Source organism: Oncorhynchus kisutch, linkage group LG21 (genome assembly GCF_002021735.2).
Source record: "Oncorhynchus kisutch isolate 150728-3 linkage group LG21, Okis_V2, whole genome shotgun sequence".
Classification (NCBI taxonomy): Eukaryota; Metazoa; Chordata; class Actinopteri; order Salmoniformes; family Salmonidae; genus Oncorhynchus; species Oncorhynchus kisutch.
The window spans coordinates 1,104,256-1,110,281 of record NC_034194.2 but is presented as its reverse complement, the minus strand read 5'-3'; positions in this window follow the sequence as shown (position 1 = coordinate 1,110,281).

Below are 6,026 nucleotides of genomic sequence, written 5' to 3'. Positions count from 1 at the left end.
CTGTGTTGGTTTGTGTGTGTGTTTTGGTCTACTGTATTTCAATATCAATTAAAGTAATTACCTCACACCGATCCTCTTGAAACGTATTTGCTCTCCAAGGGTTCCTCATTAGTACGCATAATGGCCGGGTTGGAAAACTTATGTAACAATGCCAGATCACGCACACACAGACACAGGCATGCATAAACACTCACGTACACACACACACACACACACACACACACACACACACACACACACACACACACACACACACACACACACACACACACACACACACACAGATGACACACAACGAGTCATCATAGTCAAAACACACACATTCTCCGACCAAGGCTATGTCCAGTTCACAGAAATGTACAGAAACAAGGAATATAGTCCTCTTTGATAACACAGTGTTTTTTTTTTGTTGGATATTTTGTAATGCCTACCATTTATTATTCTCGATATCTATGAGAATATGTGATTGTCTGGACAATAATTCACCCTCAAAGACAAAAAGAAAAGCAAGGCTTTTTATACACATTCCTTACAGAGTCCTGTATGCAGGGATGCCTAAGGATATTATTTACAATATGGCCACCCCATGTAATTAAAAAATATATTTTTTTACCCCTTTTTACCATTTTCTTCCTCCTTTTGATTCCCATCCCAATATATTTTTCTTATTTTTTTATCATTGAGAAACATTGCCTCCCCCTCCTCTCTAGCCCTCGACTCCATCCCCTACTTTTCTGCAAAGAGGGTCGCTGACAAAAGGAATTGTGCGAACAGGCCTTTTAAAAATCCTTAAATGTTTGCGGCGTGGCGCACAATAGGGGCTGAAAGAATGCGTGTCCGCGGGACAAAGACCTCTGCTATCCCCTCCTTTCTGCTCCCCCACCGCCCCGCTTCCCCCAAAACCCAAACCCGTGATGGATCTGAACGGACGCATGAACGTGGGCCCTTGTTTTCAGGGGGCCATCCAGATGAGGCGCCACCTCAGGCCCCTCATCTGTTCATGTTCATTTTGGTAGCTATTTTAGATTTCATTTTAGTCTTAGTTTTAGTCTTAAAATATATTTTAGTCTTAGTCCCATTTTAGTCATTTCATCCTTCGTTAGATTTAGTTTTTATCAGTCGACTAAAACTCTGGACAGTCTTTTTCTTTAGCCATTTTAGTCACATAATAGTCTGTGTATTTTGTTCTATGAAATAATTCATATTTAGGCTACTGCTATCTTCAAATCAAATCAATAAAATATAATTGTATTTGTCACATGTTTCATAAACAGCAGGTGTAGACGACAGTGAAATGCTCACTTACGGATCCTTCTTCCAGATTTGCAGAGTTAAAGACAAAGAGGAAAAATGTAATAGTGACACGAGGAATAAATAATCAGTGAATAATGAATAACAATAACGAAGTCAATAAATAATTAAATAATACTCATAGGAAAGGTTTTCATTTTTAGCTCACAATCTGTGGATAGTATACGATGAGAAAGATTCAAACATTTTGTAAAACATCACAGCACAGTTGAAAAATATATGGCACATAGAAACCCAATGAGGGTGATCTATGGTGATAGGTGGGATGGGCTGAGAGTGGCTGAGGGGTGGGATTAAAGAGCTGAGGTCTATAGTGATAGGTGGGATGGGCTGAGAGTGGCTGAGGGGTGGGATTAAAGAGCTGAGGTCTATAGTGATAGGTGGGATGGGCTGAGAGTGGCTGAGGGGTGGGATTAAAGAGCTGAGGTCTATAGTGATAGGTGGGATGGGCTGAGAGTGGCTGAGGGGTGGGATTAAAGAGCTGAGGTCTATAGTGATAGGTGGGATGGGCTGAGAGTGGCTGAGGGGTGGGATTTAAGAGTTTATGTTTGGTAATGTATTATTTTATGTGACTACTTTGTATAAAAGTACCATGTATGTCAAATGTGTAGGTACATTTTTATGTAATATGTAAAATGTTAATGTAACATATATATATATATAAAATGTTAATGTAACGTACATATTTCTAAAATGTTAATGTAACATTTAACAGACCTCTGAGACTATCACAGTGCAGGTGCATTTATACGGAGACTTGATTACACACAGGTGGATTGTATTTATCATCATTAGTCATTTAGGTCAACATTGGATCATTCAGAGATCCTCACTGAACTTCTGGAGAGAGTTTGCTGCACTGAAAGTAAAGGGGCTGAATAATTTTGCACGCCCAATTTTTCAGTTTTTGATTTGTTAAAAAAGTTTGAAATATCCAATAAATGTTGTTCCACTTCATGATTGTGTCCCACTTGTTGTTGATTCTTCACAAAAAAATACAGTTTTATATGTTTATGTTTGAAGCCTGAAATGTGGCAAAAGGTCGCAAAGTTCAAGGGGGCCGAATACTTTCGCAAGGCACTGTATGTACGTATATGTAGCGAAAAAGCTGCAAAAAAACGAAGATATTTGTCCTCCAAATACTTATTTTATCAGGTAAGTTTCTCATTTACAGCAATGACCTGGGGAATAGTTACAGGGGATGACTGAGCCAATTGGAAGCTGGGGATGATTAGATGACCGTGATGGCCAGGTTCAAGCGTTGATTTGCTTATAGCACAGACACAGAACATTACATTGATCTGCAGTTCAACTTTTGATTCCAGCTATACTGAACAAATATATAAAAGCAACACGTAAAGTGTTGCTCCAATGTTTCATGAGCTGATATAAATTATACCAGAAATGTTGAACAAAAGCTTATTTCTCTCAAATTTTGTGCGCACATTTGCTTACATCCCTGTTAGTGAGCATTTCTCCTTTGACGAGATAATTCATGCACCTGACAGGTGTGACATATCAGGAAGCTGATTAAACAGCGTGATCATTACACAGGTTTACCTTGTGCTGGGGACAATAAAAGGCCACTCTATAATGTACAATTCTGTCAGACAACACAAAGTTTTGAGGGGGCGTGCAATTGGCATGCTGCCTGCCTGAATGTCCACCAGAGACACTGCAGACCACATGTATGGCGTTGTGTGGTGTGAGCAGTTTGCTGATGTCAACGTTGGGAACAGAGTGCCCTATGGAGGCGGTGGGGTTATGGTATGAGCAGGCATAAACTACGGACAACAAAGACAATTGCATTTTTTCGATGGCAATTTGAATGCAGAGATACAGTGACGTGATCCTGAGGCCCATCGTTGTGCCATTCATCCGTCGCCATCACCTCATGTTTCAGCATGATAATGCACAGCCCCATGTCGCAAGGATCTGCACATAATTCCTGGAAGCTGAAAATGTCCAAGTTCTTCCTGCATAGTCATCAGACAGGTCACCCATTGAGCATGGTTGCCATGCTCTGGCTTAATGTATACAACAGCATGTTCCAGTTCCATTCACTTTTCACGGTGATGGAAGAGTGGAACAAAATTCCACAGGACACAATCAACTGTCTGATCAACTCTATGTGAAGGAGATGTTTCTGATCCAAGCCCCTACTTGTTTTAAAAGGTATCTGTGACCAACAGATGCATATCTGTATTCATTTCGAATCAAATTGCATTTGTCACAGCAGCGTAAAAAAGGAGATCAATGCAAATAGTCCAGGCAGCCGTTTGACTAACTGTTCAGCAGTCCAATGGCTTGGGGGTAGAAGTCGTTGAGGAGCCTATTGGACTTAGACTTGACTCTCCGTTACCACTGGCCGTGCGGCAGCAGAGAAAACAGTCTATGAATTGGGTGGGTGGGGTCTTTGACAATTTTTAGGACCTTCCTCTGACACCGCCTGGTATAGAGTTCCTGGATGGCAGAAAGCTTGGCCCCAGTGAAGTACTGGGTCGTACACAATACCCTCTGTAACACCGTGCAGTCGGATGCAGAGCAGTTGCCACGCCAAGCGGTGATGCAACCAGTCAGGATGCTCTCAATGGAGCAGCTGTAGAACGTTTTGAGGATCTGAGGACCTATCCCAAATCTTTTCAATCTCCTGAGGGGGAATAGGTGTTGTCATGCCCTCTTTACGACTGTCTTGGTGTGTTTGGACCATGATCATTTCTTAGTCATGTGGACTCCAAGGAACTTGAAGCTCTCGACCCGCTCCACTACAGCCCTTTTGCTGTGAATGGGGGCGTGCTCGGCTCCCGTTTTCCTGTAGTCCATGATCAGATGTTTTGTCTTGCACAAGTTGAGAAAGAGGTTGTTGTCCTGGCACCACACTGTCAGGTCTCTGACCTCCTCCCTGTAGGCTGTCTCATTGTTGTCAGTGATCAGGCCTACCACCGTTGGGTAGTCTGCAAACTTAATAATGGTGTTGGAGTCGTGTGTTGGCCACGCAGTTGTGGGTGAACAGGGAGTACAGGAGGGAACTAAGCACTCCACCCTGAGGCACCCCCTTGTTTTTATTTATTTATTTATTTTACCTTTATTTAACCAGGTAGGCAAGTTGAGAACAAGTTCTCATTTACAATTGCGACCTGGCCAAGATAAAGCAAAGCAGTTCGACAGATAAAACGACACAGAGTTACACATGGAGTAAAAACAAACATACAGTCAATAATGCAGTATAAACAAGTCTATATACAATGTGAGCAAATGAGGTGAGAAGGGAGGTAAAGGCAAAAAAAGGCCATGATGGCAAAGTAAATACAATATAGCAAGTAAAATACTGGAATGGTAGTTTTGCAATGGAAGAATGTGCAAAGTAGAAATAAAAATAATGGGGTGCAAAGGAGCAAAATAAATAAATAAATAAAAATTGAATACAGTTGGGAAAGAGGTAGTTGTTTGGGCTAAATTATAGGTGGGCTATGTACAGGTGCAGTAATCTGTGAGCTGCTCTGACAGTTGGTGCTTAAAGCTAGTGAGGGAGATAAGTGTTTCCAGTTTCAGAGATTTTTGTAGTTCGTTCCAGTCATTGGCAGCAGAGAACTGGAAGGAGAGGCGGCCAAAGAAAGAATTGGTTTTGGGGGTGACTAGAGAGATATACCTGCTGGAGCGTGTGCTACAGGTGGGAGATGCTATGGTGACCAGCGAGCTGAGATAAGGGGGGACTTTACCTAGCAGGGTCTTGTAGATGACATGGAGCCAGTGGGTTTGGCGACGAGTATGAAGCGAGGGCCAGCCAACGAGAGCGTATAGGTCACAATGGTGGGTAGTATATGGGGCTTTGGTGATAAAACGGATTGCACTGTGATAGACTGCATCCAATTGGTTGAGTAGGGTATTGGAGGCTATTTTGTAAATGACATCGCCAAAGTCGAGGATTGGTAGGATGGTCAGTTTTACAAGGGTATGTTTGGCAGCATGAGTGAAGGATGCTTTGTTGCGAAATAGGAAGCCAATTCTAGATTTAACTTTGGATTGGAGATGTTTGATATGGGTCTGGAAGGAGAGTTTACAGTCTAACCAGACACCTAAGTATTTGTAGTTGTCCACGTATTCTAAGTCAGAGCCGTCCAGAGTAGTGATGTTGGACAGGCGGGTAGGTGCAGGTAGCGATCGGTTGAAGAGCATGCATTTAGTTTTACTTGTATTTAAGAGCAATTGGAGGCCACGGAAGGAGAGTTGTATGGCATTGAAGCTTGCCTGGAGGGTTGTTAATACATGGCCCCACACGTACCTCTAGGGGTACCCTCCCCCACTGCTCAACTGACACAGTGGCGCACAGAACGCAAAAATATTCTTAGAAATATTTAACCTCCACACATTAACAAGTCCAATAGCTCAAATGAAAGATAAACACCTTGTTCATCTAGCCACCAAGTCAGATTTCTAAAATGTTTTACGGCGAAAACATAGCACATATTTATGTCAAACCACCACCAAAGATAGGCTAATTTACATAGCCATTTTGTAGAACAATAGATGCAACCACAAAAGCAGGATTAAAAGAAAAATAATTCACTGACATTTTGAAAATCTTCATCAGATGACAGGAATAGGACATGTTATACAGTTCATTTATGTTTTTTTCAATAATATGCAAATTATATCCATAAATCACGGTTTACATAGAAGGTCATGGTCAAAAAATGCTACAACAATGCCCGAAG